Below are 15,343 nucleotides of genomic sequence, written 5' to 3'. Positions count from 1 at the left end.
CCTTTAATGCAACATATAAGAAAAACAAATATTGTTGTCAAGTGGTCATTTTTTCCAATGTCAACCATCATAATCAAGCTATCATTTTTTGGTGTTAACCTTGTAACCAATGAGACTAAGCAAACTTTGAAGTTCCTAAAACACATTAGAAGGAGGTTGAATAGTAAAAAGGATAAAAAGCTGGTCTTTTGAAAACTATTAAAAGTTTTTCTCAAATAAATATCATTAGACGAAAGGTTTCGTTCAAGGGGTTCAAAATTACTTTGTGCTTAGAAAACTAGTTCACAAAACTTAGATATGATAGTTTAGAAGTGACTTAAAGGAAATAACTAGTTATATAGAAATAGTAATGAAAACACAAAGGTTTTATACTGGTTTATCCCAACTCTTGGGCTACGTCTAGTTCTCCTTCAAACCTTGAAGGGTTCCACTAATCAAATCTTTGATTACAATCAAGTATTCTCTATGGCACTTTTGGTTACAATGAGTATTCTTTAGGTCATTCCTGACACTACCTTTAATCTCTCCCTAAGATTAAGACTCAAGTATTCTTTGTCACTAAGTCACTCCTGCCTTTCACAAAAAAACAATATATGTTTGCAAGAAAATGTATTCTAATCACTCAAAGAGTGTTTACATAGTAAGCTCGAATGCAATGAAACTCGCTAACTTGGCAGAGCTAAGATTCACTTAATTCACTTAAGTTTCTTTCGTCCAATGGATTGACAACATTATAGCACTTGTTCGTTTTGTCTTAGAATGTTCTCTTGTGATTCAACAAACTTAACATGAACATCTTCAAGCTTTATATAGACTTCAACACTTTGATCTGTGTAGAGGGAGAATTTATCAGTGTCGTCTAGTGCTTAGAGCTGAATTTCAACGTACAAATCGAAAGAACATCAACAACATAAGATAAAAAAGAATTTAAGAATGTCAAGACAAGATAATATGAATCTTCCATTTTGTTCACTATGGCACAAGTTTTTTACTGAGCCTATGAACTACTTTCTTGTGATTGTTTTCATTCTTTAGGATCAAATAAATGTTTCATTATTTTTGTACTGTGAGCTAAGTGCAAAAACATTTATCTTCTTAGGACTGGACACAAAAGTAGTATTGTCTAGTGATTGATACTTTGTCTATCATCTAGAGCCTTCTTTTCATGTTTTTCTACTTGTATCTCATAGAAATAAATAAATTAGTAGCTTAAGAATGAGAGATTAGTACATAAAATTTATACTTTGTTAGCATCAAAACCTTAGGGATTTAATTGTTTAGTACAATCTAATGTAACTTGGACGTAGTCAGACTCAATAATCTCTCCCTTTTTTATGATGACAAAGAGTATAAATTTTGATACTCAAAAGATAAGATAAGGAGATTAAGATTAGAGTATCAAAGCAATTTAGGATGTAATATTATACACCTCTTGCTCTTTCTTTGTGTATATGAGGAATATACCTTTGACAATCAACAAACTTGTTAATATTCAGAGTATAAAGATATCTTTCGAAAACATAATCAAAGCAAATATTTCATAATTAGAGCAACTATGTTATCATAATGAATGAGCACAATATGTGAGGATAAATGAGACTTTTCTTGAGTTCACTACCTTGGAGAATAGGTATAAATTAGAGCATGCATAATAACATAGCATATATGTGTATGAAAATGTAAAACATGAAGACACACGTATATGACCACCAGAACACTTGTTTTATTAAAAGATGTATGATTACAAGTGTGTTAAAAATCAAAATTCCTATTCTACTTTCTCCCCTTTTGGCATTATCAAAAGACATGGGTTCGAAGAGAAAAAGGAAATAAGTATGGATGTCATGGTCAACCCTCAGTGGATGGAGGTGGAGGATTTGATGGTGGTGACTTAGGTGGTGAAAGTGCAGGCGCAGGATTGGCAATCGAGGAAAGCACAGGAATTGGAGGTGGAGGTGGCAGAGGTGGTTGGACGGTGGAAGGCAACCTCTGTTGCATAAGCATATTCATGTTGAAAAGGAAAAAGTTATTGAAGGACTTGAGCGAAGCCTCTAATGTGTTTTTGATCAACACGGAACCTTTTTTCCATGGTTTCTTCTAGGCTGGTCTGTTGAAGACTTAACATTTCTTAAATCCTTTCTTCAGACACACCTGTTGGAGCATGGACATTCAAAAGAGTGATTTCTCTTGAAGTATTAGAAGTGTTAATAGTTGTGAGTGCATCGTCACGTATTGGCTGAGAAGTGACTTCAACTAGCAGAGGTTCAATAACATTGACTTATGGTCCAAGATGAGCATGTAGGTTGTTGAACAACTTTTCAAATTCGAGTTTTTCCTGCTGGTTCTTGGCTTCTGCATCTCCATGAGCTACCGGTTAAGCTTGTCCTGTTTTTGTTTGAGTTCAACAGTCATTCCTTGTCCTGGAACCCAAGGATTCTAGTCAAGAGAAAGGAGATGTTCTTTGAGTTTAGGATGATGTGCCCAAGCAGTGACAATGGCTCTTCACATTGCAACTTTAGGGTGTTGGTGCAAGTTGAAAATGAAAGGAGTGCAAATAGGAGGGATGTCATGAATGATGCATTGGTAAAAATCGTTATCCTTCTCTTGCCTCGAGAAGCACATCTGTCAATCATTGAATCTGTAGATCTTTGTTGGACAAAAGATTTGCACCATACACATGTGATTGGATGTGTCTTCCTTGTCATACTCTGAGGTGGACGCAAGACGTGAGTTTTCACACATGTCTTTGAAGTAAAAGAGCATGCCATCATTCTGATCAAACTCAACGTTTGGTTTTAGAGTCACAATCTTCATTGTTGCATCCCTAATAAAATACCTGCTTCAATTGTAGGGAATTGGAGGCAAGGCAATGTTGTCTTTGGGACTAGGGTGAGGCATTGGTTTGGTGTGAGGAGACACTTTTCCTTTCTTTTTCCTGAGGTCCAATGGAGGAAACCTTGGAGCAACTCTATCCGCCATGAACTTGATGGTTGTGGTTTGGCAAATATGGATACCTAGAGGGTAGCTTGGCCACTAGTCAGTCAAACCAAACTGCATCATTATCATCCCAACATTAAAAATGTCATCCTTAGTCAAGGGAATGACTTGATGGTCATATACTAAAGGAACGAACTGGGACATTGAAGTGAAGATTTGGATGTACTTTGGAAGCAAGAACGGTAGCAAAAAATCATCAAAAGATGGGTCAATTTGTTGAGCATCAATCTTTCTACACCACCCAATGATATCTTTATCATATCTCAACACTCCTCTGCAGGCACTGGATGAAATCTTTTAAACACTTTTGCGCAAGGCCATTGGGATGTAGGCTTGGTTATTTTAGGGTGAAGATGCTTCCAAGTTGGTGGAGGAAGGACCTTAATCCTTGTAGATTGATCCAAAGCAGCAAAAGATGGTGCAACTTCATCATCATTATGCATGGATGGAGGGCAATTGACAATCTCCTCCTTAACATCCAGGGGTAATTGCATCCAGTCTATGGAAGGTTGGAATTCCACGTCCAATCTCCTTTGAATGTTGTAAGCATTCTCATAGAGAAAGGCCACAAGAAATTGTAAACTTGTTATGTCATCTGTAATGAGGTTTAGGTCGATGACAAGGTGGATGGGTGATAGAGGTGCTTGGTGTTGAATGTCACCATCCATATTAGCATTGGACTTGGTTCTTTTCTTCTTCTTGAGGTGAATAACCTCAGTCCTTCTTAAGCTTCTTTCAAATTGTTGGACAATGGAGATTTGTTCTCCTACGGGAGGAATCTCTACAAGTGGAGAATTAGTGGCAGCAACAGTAGAGGATTGCTTGCCTACTGGATGTTTGGTCCTTTAAGCACCTCATTTCTCTCGCTTATTGGTGCGAGTTTGAGTTTGAGAAGGTGGAACCAATGGAGTTGATTTGACCTTATTCCTTTGAGGCTTAGTGGTCTCATCCAAAGGAGGTGTAACTTTCCTTTTTCTGAACACTAACCTATCTTCATCATCATCAGTCTCACTCAACTCCCTTAAGCAATCTATAGTGGATTATGGTTGTTGCTTCTTAGGTGTTGCCCTTCTGGTCACATGGGCCATAACACCCATTGCCTTTAGAGCAACCAAAGTGGAAGGTAGATGTTGTGGTGCAGGAGCAGCTTTGGACAATGGTGTGTCCATCTTCTTTTTGGTTCTCTTCTGAGCTTGAGAAGCAGTTGTGTCCACTACTTCTTCATCAGCAGCTTTCTATAGTGCGTCCAACTAGCCATTACGCCCAGTGTTGAGTCCAAACTTCTAATGAAATTAAGAAAGAATGGAATCATCCATCCAGAGAGTTTGTTGGAAGGATCCATCATCAAACAATATCATTTTTGAAATATTTTCTCGGCTAAAATCCTATTATTTGGGTAAAAATACCCCATCAAAATATAAATATTCATTCATCAAGATCGATGTCATTATCCAAGTATAGTATTTTTATCTTTACTTAATTATCTTTATTTAATACCAAACACTTCTCTTAGTTATACTTAGCCTATAAGTTAAATCTAACGAGAAATAAAACCCTACACTTGGTCATGTTCCCATAACTCTCCCACCACTCTCCCACCGCTGATTGTTTATGTTGTGATCTTTCATAGCCATTCCTTATGACATCCTTTCTACCCTTGTCCCCAGCCTCTTCCATTTGATACAATATTCTTAGTAATAGGTGCCAGATCTTTCCGGTTAAACTTAGGCAAGTTAACCCTTACCTTCTCATTACCAAAAACTATTTGATCCAACATGTACTACAATTCTTTCTCATCCAGGACACCCCAAAATCGGCCAAAGCCAAAGCTCCAGCCTTCCTTGTTTCTCCTAGGTGCAGTAAAGACTTCTTTTACCTTTACCCACCTGGAAAATACCAAACACGAGTCTTGTGCTTCATAATTCTCTGGAAAATGTGAGAAGTAATAATTTGTGTAATCATTACTGCTCCTCCCTTTTCGCCTATGCACAATCTTCAATTCCCCCCCCCCCCCCCCTTATACATCTTCATTATGTATATTGTTTTCTGTTCTGCCTACCACAACTCCCTCCCCTTGAGTAAAAAGTATTTGCTTTCTTGACCCACCTAGGTGACAACCCTACTTCAACAGACACTTAGACTTCTATTTTCTATGTTACACGCTCCATATGGCAGTAAACCACTTCACATGAATCATATTAGCTACGATGTTAAATACATTTTACTAAGTTCAACACAGTTAACTCAGACGAAAAATTTAAAAAGAATCAAAGAAAAGCCAAATTTAATCTAATCTAACATCTCCAAACTCATTTTCTTGAGTATTTTTTTTTAAACTAGAAAGGAAATTCATTTAGCAAAGTCCTCAGAATGAAGGGAATGCCTTGCCCAAACGATTAGTGCAGAACCCAACCAAGCCAGGCTTATAGGGCAAAAACGACTTTTTCTTATCAACCATTCTCAATTCTCTGTTTCTAAGATACAAAGCCTCGTGCGGCGACACCGCCACCTTCTTCTCGCCGGCGAAACCATTCCCCTTCGATTTTCCGGCGACCTCAATGCTCCACCGCTCGTTCACATTTTTCTTCTCCGGCGCCGGCGTCAGGATCATCAACGACTCCTTCCCCTCGCTGTTGCTCCGGCGAAGCAAATCCAGAAGCTTCCATTTCTTCAACGACGACGACGATCCCGTCGAATTGCTCTTCTTGCACTTTCTCGGCGAAGCCTGAGGCGAATTCGACCTCCACAAGCAGTACGTCCCCGCCGGAACAACCTCCAACTCATCCGCCTCCGACGACGACTCCGACGACGGCGACAGTGACGGATCGTGCTCACCCCTTCGAAGCTCCTCGCCGGTTATCGGAAACCGGAGCACCGCCGCGTCGGAATCGAGACCGCCGGAGACACTGTTCCGGCGGTCCCTCGCAACGTCGCTGTTGAAGAGAGGGAAAACGGCGTCGTCGTTGGAGAACTCGAAGGCGTCGTCTCGAAACGCGGCGAACTCGAAGTCAGGGTCGTCATTTTGAGAGGCCGAAAACGACGCGTCGTCCTTTTGAATCCTGCTTTGAGCGATACCTGGGAGTTCATCGGTGGAGTAGCAGTTGAAGCTTGGACACGTCAACGATTCTAAATACTCTTTTTCTTGTTCTTCTTTCTGCATTTTTTTTCATTCAATTTCGAGCACAACCTAAAAATGTTAGTTTTTTTTTTAAGTGTTTTTCGATGATCTTTGGGCGTGGACTTGATGGGTACTTATAGGGAGGAAGAGGAACGTGGAAAACAGCTAGCTGAAGTCAAGGAGGTTACCAAGGCATTACAATAATTGATTTCAAGAATAATACTCCATTTCAAGCAAGTTTATATTTTAAAATACGTAAGGAATGATGTAATTGATGTTACCTACTTACCTACGCAAAAAGTGTATTGTGATTTGTGATTATAAATAATAATTATTTTTTCAATAATTAAAAATAAATATTTTCAATTTAAATACTATAATTTAATATATAAGAATATGATGAATGGATTTAACTCATATAATAATAATAATTCATAAATACTTAAGATATAGTGTCATTTCACCATTCAGCACACGTGTGAATTTTAAGCAACTTACGTGACTTCAAATTTAAATTCATAAACAAAATTAATTTTTATTGTCTTTATATTTTTTTCAACTAAATAAAAAGATAAATTTCAATGTTTGACTTTCGTTCCTTTATAACATACAAATTTTTCTTTTTTGTGTGTAAATAAATCTTCCTTTGATTTGACGCTTAATTTAGTTTTCGCATTTCCACTTTTGTTTATGTAATTAGATTAGATTAGATTTTTTTATTGCATGTCTTGATTCACACGTTTTTTGCTTTAAGTTTGCGTATGTAACTGCGTACTCCTCAAGTAAATTTTGTTATTTTTGTCCTTTCATTAATTTTTGTTGATATACTTTCTTCTCATTTTTGTCACTTTTGACACACGAGCAAGATTGTGTGAGGAAAAGAAGGGAGAAATAAATATTGTTTGCGTGTGGACATGATGTTCTTTTATTTGGCCCGTCCTTATTCGGTGTTGTTGTCATCCACATAAATGGGCATAATTATGAAAATTGCGTTTTGCTTTTTTCTTTTGGGTTACAACTTACATTTTACTTTGTTACTCGGAAAGAAGACAAACAATGATGGGTTAAAAATTTCAGCCTTCATAAAATTTTTTTTGCTTAATTATTGTTTTAATTTTTAAATTTGAGGTACATCTTTTAGTCCCTGAATTTTAAAAAATATTTTTTAATCCTTGACAATTGACATAATAAATTAATACTTGGTAATAATTTTTAAGTATTTTGTGGCAAAAAATTTAACATTTTGTGACAATTTTTAAATGTAAATTCAAGTGAAAAAATAATAAAAATTAATTTAAGATTATTAAAAATTATCATAAAATATCAATTTATTATATCAAGGATTAAAAAATGTAAATTTCAAAATTTTAGGAATTAAAAAAATATTTTTAAATTTTAAGTATAAAAAATATATATACGCCAAATTTAGACACTAAAACAAAACAGTATTTAAATCTTTTTTTTTTCCGTCAAATGAAAGCCCCCTCCCTTAAGAGAAGTGGGATATAAATTATTAGGTTTTATCGTGTATGTGTAACACCACACAAGATCTAGCATTTGCATTATTGTTTTTAGGTTCGATGATTAAGGCAAGTACAAAATTTTAAGCGTTGGTCACAATTAAGATTAAACTAAAATTTATCATAGAAATAATTAATATGTCTGCCATACACCCAACAAATAAAAATATGGCATGCCCTTTTAAAGATACATAGTCATCACGCTAGGTAGGTTCTATTGCATTAATATATCCTCATATGAAAAGGAATCTTGTTATTTCCCGTGATTGAAGATTTTTATTCACACGCACTACATCAAAATTTGAAGCTTTACGTGGTATGTTTGTACGAAAGTCTAATATCCAAACAAGTTGTTTTTTTTTACCAATTGCAGTATCTTAATTATGAAGGTAGATGAGCAGCTAAATTAGCTTGGTAATTTCATGCAGTGGATGCCCAACTTGTTGCCAGTATAGAGCTGTTTTGAGCTATTATTGAGTTGATACAAATTTTGTATTTTAGGGTTAATGAATTTGGCCAGCTTCGTCTGCATTCTTTATGTATGTTATATTATGCTCCTACTTAGCTCTTAATAAAATATATAAATTAATTTCCATTAATTTACCATTTTGATATAGGCTCTCTACATCTTCTAATTGTGGGTATGATGAATAAGGTGCGTTGGTTCAAAATAATTGTGAAGATGAGAAATACTAGTAAAAGTCCAATTCCATTATAAAACTAACACCACATAATATATTAATATGTGTGTTGTCAACAAAAAAAAAAAGTGTGTATAAGTGCTTTTATAGTAGTTTAAGACTTTTTTTTTATAATAGTTTAAAACTTACAAATTGGTTCATCCTCTCTAGAGTTTTTCTCTCTTATTCTATATTAGGTTTCCTAGGGAAGTGTGTAGGAGTTGGTAACCTCAAGGTGATGCCTCTTGACTTAGCTCGGGTCCTTATCATTTTCGTCATGGATAAGGGTAAAGCTTAAGCTTTTTTCGATGGTGAAGATATGGTAGTGGCTCTGCCCTCAACAAAGGATGGTAGTGGAGAATCAAAAACAAAGGAGACTTGTGTTAGTTGGACCAAGAATCTAGAAAATGGAAGAGTTGAATAGATTCCACAACTTTTGAAAATTTTTGGATGAAATTAATTCAAAACCAAATACCCTTTTCAACAATCAAGGTTTTCTTCAAAATATTTTATCAAGCGATAATCTTTTTTAAGAAAAATAATCATTTTTTGTTCAAAAAGAGAGTTTTAATAGCACATCCAATTACAAGATCAAATACCAACACAATAAAATTTCAAGAATAAATCAATAATAAGATATGAGATAAAGAGAATCAAGACAAAAGTTTAGAATAATTCGTGGATCTCATTTTTAGCATTAACAAACTGGAGAACCTATTTGAGAGTTTCAGACAAATAATAAGGAAAAAGGAAATTAGAAAAAAAAAGATAGAAAGAACAACGTCACAATCTTAAAAGATTGATAAGTTGAGGATGATTCGTCACAAAAAAAAAAATTCATTGATAAGAACCCAAGGTTTCACACAAAAACCAAGAGATGCATTCTCTTAATTGTGTTTAATGAAATTTCATTAAAAAAAAACTCCAACAAAATGTTTAAGGATTCTATTTATAGCTCCTACTAATAATCTTAAATTAGGACCAAGACCCAATAACTAATCTAATAATTAAAATACTTGAAAATAAAAATAAAAGGTTGTGGTTCTAAAAGTTAGCTAAGATTTATGAGCTTCATCTTTTCTTTTCTTTTTTTCTCAATGAGAGAATTTAATCTTTCGTCAAGCTCTTTTTGAGATCTCTTATTCCTTGCTCAAGTGATTGGTCCATCCATGTTGGGTACACTCAAGTCAAACTCTTCCTCCTTGGATAGTCCTCTATCATTTCCTCCTTCTTAGGAATCACCCTCGAATTATTCTCAAAGGTACCTACATATCAAAAAGTCAAGTCAATAACATCAAAAGTGTTGTTCACACCATAGTCTAGTGGTAAATCAATTTTATATGTATTATAGTTTATGCACTCTAAAACTGGAAAATGGTCATCTCCCCTTTCTTGAAGTTTATATTTTCTTTTGGAAAAAAACCTATTCTTCCTCAAGTGAATCCAAACCCAATCACCCGGTTTGAAAATATTTTTTTCCTCCCCGTATTGGCATATCTAGCATATAGTTCAACCTTTTTTCTCAATTTGTGCTTTCACCTTCTCATGCAAACTGTTATCAAAATTGGATTTAGAAAGCTAATCCCTATTCATCATAGCAAAACTGTTAGGCAAAGGTAACAAATCAAGATGGGACAATGGACTAGAATCGTAAACTATCTCAAAAGGAGAATATGAAGTAGTAGAGTTTACTATCCTATTATAAGAAAATTCAGCATCGGGTAGATATTCCTCCCAAGTTTTCAAATTCTTACCTACTAAGCACCTTAGAAGCTAAGATAGAGTTCGATTTACCAGGATGACGAGCATAGCACATGGGCTCAAACTTTTTCGCATCCATCCTTTTTCCATCAAGCTCTCCACTAGTCTTTGGGTCTTTTTAGTCTCTTCTGGATTACTTCTATATGCTGACCTATTTGGTATGAAAACTCCAAACATGACATCAATTTGGTGCTCTATCCCTCTCAAAAGAGGCAACCCATGAGGGGTGTCTTTGGGGAAGACATTCTCAAACTTCTTCAACAATTCTTCCACACCTAAAGGCAAAAAACTAGCAATAGAAGACAAACAATAATCACGAGACATTAGTAAATACATAGGTTACCTAGCTAGCATCACTCTTTTCACTTCTTTTTCTCTCATGAACAAGCTCTGCATTTTTCTCTCCTCTTGATTTTCATCTTTTTTTACAATTTCACTTTTTTATCCTCACTTTTTTCTTTCTCTTCTCTCTTTTCATGTTTCTCTCTCTTTTTATCAGTTTTTCTTTTCTCTTCTTTTCTCTCTTGTTCTTTTTTCACTCTCATTTTTATTTAATCCTCACAAACCTCACTTGGAGACAAAGGTGTGAGGGAAACCTTTTTTTCCTTTATGTACAAATGAAATTTTGTTTGTGACACCATTATGGACAACATCCCTATCATACTACCAAGGCCTGTCAAGTAAGAGATGGCTAGCCTCCATAGGGACAACATCAAATAGTATCTCATCAACATATTTTCCAATGGAGAAGCATATCAAAACTTGCCTATGTACAACTAGCTCTACATTCTCACTCAACCATTGTAGTTTGTAAGGCCTAGGGTGAGGGAAAGTTTTCAAAGCAAGCTTTTCAATCAATCTTTGGCTAGCTACATTAGTGCAATTACCCCTATCAATAATCAAAGAGCATATTTTCCCCATGACCATGCACCTAGAATGAAAAATGTTCTCCCTTTAAGTTTCATCTCTATCCTTACACACATTACCCATTAACCTCCTAACCATAAAAAGATCACCTTCCAGGGGTTGTACATCACATTCATTTTCACTCTCACTAGAAGAACTAGACCAGCTAGAAGAAGATAAACTAATGATATCCCCATTACCCAACACAACCATAGTCCTTTTGCTAGGACATTGGGAGGCATTATGACCCTTTCCCAAACACTTAAAACATTTAATAGAACTTACTTTTGAAGAAGTAGGAGTAGGGTTAGAACCACACCATACTACGAGAGAGGTTCCCTCTTTTACCATTTTTAATATCCCTGATTTTTTACTTCTTAACGACTTTCACACTACAACACTTCACATAGTGGCGCTTCACTCAACATCCTTTTTAGTTAAAATCGTCCATCGGTTAGAACCCTCCATAAGTAGCCCTTTTCGAGAACTCGACAATCATCTTCACATACTTCTAAGATCAATGACTAATCCTACAAACCAACACAAAAATTTTCAGTATGTTTTATCCTCACTCACATTTTTTAGGAAACTTCCAAGAATGTCACCCTTCCCATAATTGGTCAAAGTCAAGAATGCTTAACTATGGAGTTATTAAGTGATGGGTTACCAAAAAGTATATGCATCTTGTTGGTATAGGAAGTACAAATTAACTTATTTAAGTCATCCTCAATGATATAGTCTCATACTTGCACAACCTCTAGATCTCTCTCATTTTGGTGTGATTATATCAAGGTGTTATAGTGCCCACCTTGTTATCTCTTTTTTTTCATCGAAGAATAGTAAGATAATTCTTGCTTGTTGCATAAAGTTTGTACCTTTATCTAGGAAGAAGAAGATTTATGATGTATTTTCCTTGTTTTTTGTTTTTTTAGGGTATTTCAAGAGGAAAATGCATATATTTTTTTTATTAAAGATTGTACCTTTAAAGTTTGTAAATTTTCCCCCTCATATGCTCCTTGTTTTTTCCCTTTTCAAGTTCTATGTTGCAAAAGATTGACTTTTGTTTCATTTACCTTCACTCAGTGGTGGAACTTACTTGTTTCCATTGTTTTAGGTTTAGTGTGTGCTAAAAATTCAAGCATGATGAGTGTTTTTTAAACTTATCAACTTGAGATTTTTATATAGATGCACTAGTGAAGGATAACATTTGGATGTTGGCTATGGTCCTAAAGAGTGACAAGGTGCTTCAGGTACTGATATACTCGTTTTTCCTCATGTTTTGTTGATGACGTTCATTGATGTTTAGGCCACCGAGCTTAAGGTTTTTTCTATCTCCTTAAGGTCTTTCTTACATTAGATTAATTTGACGACTTTGGTTCAACAAAATAGATAGTTGTTTTTGCTGCTTAACTTTATGAATATGGTTGTTTTCTTTTTTATCATTTATTCATGATGCATATTTATAGGTATTTTTGTGGAATAACAATGTTTATGGGGATAAATTAGCCATGGCTTGTATAAATTGGAGAAATCCACAAGTTGGTCTCAATTGCCAAGGCTAGCAAACGGAACTTCATAGATGCTCAAGACTAAGTTGATTGATTTCCTAATCTCATGTAACAAATTGTAAATATACCATTCATTCAATATAATTAACTTTTATTGAACTTTCAATTCTTATTATTAATAATAAAATTATGCCCTTATTATTAAAACCTAGATCTAACTTGACTTTGGGCCATTTTAGTTGAAACTTTCAATAACTCAGATGGTCGTAAATTAAGATATCCAAAAATTCCTGGACACTTAAAATTGTGTAAAAATGTGTAAATAAAATCGAATGATATGAAACCCAAAAATTTAAATTTTCCAAATTTTGAGAAAAAAAACTAGAAAAGAAAGTTAACAAAGTTAAAAATTTAATTTTGCTAATTTTGGTCCAACCTGCATAAACCTACCCGAAAAAACTGCATTTCTTTAATCCAAACCTATTTTATCCAAAGAAACAATTGGTCGGATGCGGGTCAAAATATATATGGTTTGGTTTGTTATGAATTGGGTTTTTTAAGCCCGAATCCAATCAAACCTGTTTGTTGCTTAGCCCTACACTTCTTGTGCGAGAATCTTTTTTTTTTATCTCAACTATGTGATCTTCTCTCTCATTCTTCCCTCTTATCTAAATGTTAGTGGGTCTCTTTTATAGCCCAAGAATAACTTGATCTCTAAATAACCAATTAATTTCACTCCCACATCTCCTTGGTTTTAGGTTTGTGGCTTCTTGACCACTTTAGTAACCACTTTATTTTAATTGAAATATCTTTTTAATGATCAAATCTTCTCTATCACATCCTTTCTTATGTTGTTTTTCTTTTTTCTTTTCCTTTTAAAAAAATATTAAAATATATTTTAAAAAGAAAAAATAAAATAAATGCATCCGAAGAAAATTGGTTATTCAAAGTTATCCTTCTTTACTAATTTCTTATAAAATAATCTAAATAATTTTTCAGATTATTATTGTAAGAAATGAGTAAAGAAGAGAATCGATTATTATTGTAAGAAATGAGTAAAGAAGAGAATCAATTTGATGAACAAATTTTTAGCTAGATTGTTGATGTCGAGTCAGTTTTATGCTTAGGGTGAGTGCTAGGTCAACATTGGGATTGAATATAGGTTTGGAGCTTTGAATGCAGTATCGGTCAGGTTCTGGACTTCAAAGGTAGGTGTCAGGCAGGCTCCATTTAACACCAAAATCTGTTTTCTGACAGTAACTAAATTAAATATTAGTGTTTACTAAAAAAATTATTTTGTCTTGCTTAAAAAAATGTTTTTAGGCTTAGTTGTGAAAATATAAGTATTTTGAAAATAAAGACATTTTGTAAAACTGTGGTGTTTTATAAAAAAAATGAGTATTAGCTTTATGAAGTTTTATAAAAAAAATGGGTTGATTAAGAAAGGCATAAACAATTTATTAAGGTTAAATAGTTTTTTTATAAAAGTCTAGTTTCTCCCTCATACGATCATATACGCTTCTCATGTTGCTTATTTTCTTGGAAATCATCGTCATCGTAGAGTCTTTAGAGAGAGTCTCATCAGAACAGTGAATCGGAGTCGAAATAGTATTTCTTTTCTATGTTTTCTTCTTTTTAAATAAGAGGGGGTGAGTTCTCTTTTTTTCTTCTCCTGTATTTAAATTCAATTTTTATGCGAATATTTATTGTTGTTATTGATATCAAATTTCAATTCACGAACCTTTTTTAATTAAAAAATTTGTTATGTTAATTTGAGTGTATTATCTACTGTCATAAACGTTTGTGATTCTGACTTATTGTATATTAACATAATTTTTTTTTATTGAAATGGCGTTGGTGTTATCACGATCCCTTTTCCTGAGTTGTGGCACATTCCTAATTGGTTATTGTGCATTCATCACCGTTTTTAAATTTGCCACTCAATTGTTATACCTTTTATATTCAATTACTAATTTTCTGTTACGTGGTGCCATTGTTCATATATTTGTTTTGTCAATTTTATATATATATATATATATATATATATATATATATATATATATATATTGTGTGATGTAAATTAAGTGATTTAAGTCTATGTGAAACATGGATCACAAAGGTTATAATAGTGTGAAAATGTCATGAATGTCCTGTATGACTTTATTTTTAAGGGTGATTCGGTTTGAAATCTTCCTATGACTTATTTTGATCCATGAGTTGTAGTATCCTTGTAAGACAGAATAACCCTAATGCAATGTTGACATTCTTATCTCAGTGAGAGTGTGTTGTTGAGTTTCTCATAGTGTGAAAATTTGACAATTGCATGTTCTAAAAAAAATTTTAAAGTGTTTTATTGGTACCATATGCATATAGAATTTTAAGTAAAACCTATTTCATAATGCATGTATGTCTATGAAAATATAAATGATTGTGTAACTATGGTACAAATGTTTGTTAGTGTGATGATACATTATTTTTAATTATTTAAAATACTTATTTTGTTATATGTGATAAGATGTATCTCACTCTTTTATCTTTCTTTGTTGTTTATGTTTCACATTGAAGTAAGCTTAAGATGAAGTTTCACATTGATTAAAAGTGAAAAAGTTGAGTACCATATAAGTGAAGTGAAGATCACCCATAAACATGAATCTTAAGATTCCTTATATGGTTTAGACTCATACCTTAAGATGGAGATTTTTGGTATACAAGTGTAAGATGAAATCTCACATTAAATAAAAATGAAAACATTGAGTATCGTATAAATGAAAGATTATGATAAATATATTTATTTTCTCTTTGAATTTATATTTTAAATTGTAATAATTTAATTATGTATTTTAAATGACATTT

At 33.8% G+C, this 15,343-nt stretch overlaps 1 pseudogene; it reads right to left on the bottom strand.

Moving 5' to 3' along the window:
* Positions 1–5,071: 5,071 nt before the first annotated feature.
* On the bottom strand, positions 5,072–6,234 carry LOC100817418 (uncharacterized; annotated as a pseudogene).
* Between the last annotated feature and the right edge of the window lie 9,109 nt (positions 6,235–15,343).

Source organism: Glycine max, chromosome 16 (genome assembly GCF_000004515.6).
Source record: "Glycine max cultivar Williams 82 chromosome 16, Glycine_max_v4.0, whole genome shotgun sequence".
Lineage (NCBI taxonomy): Eukaryota > Viridiplantae > Streptophyta > Magnoliopsida > Fabales > Fabaceae > Glycine > Glycine max.
Note: the sequence above shows the minus strand (reverse complement) of the source record. Positions and strands in the feature narration are given on the sequence as shown.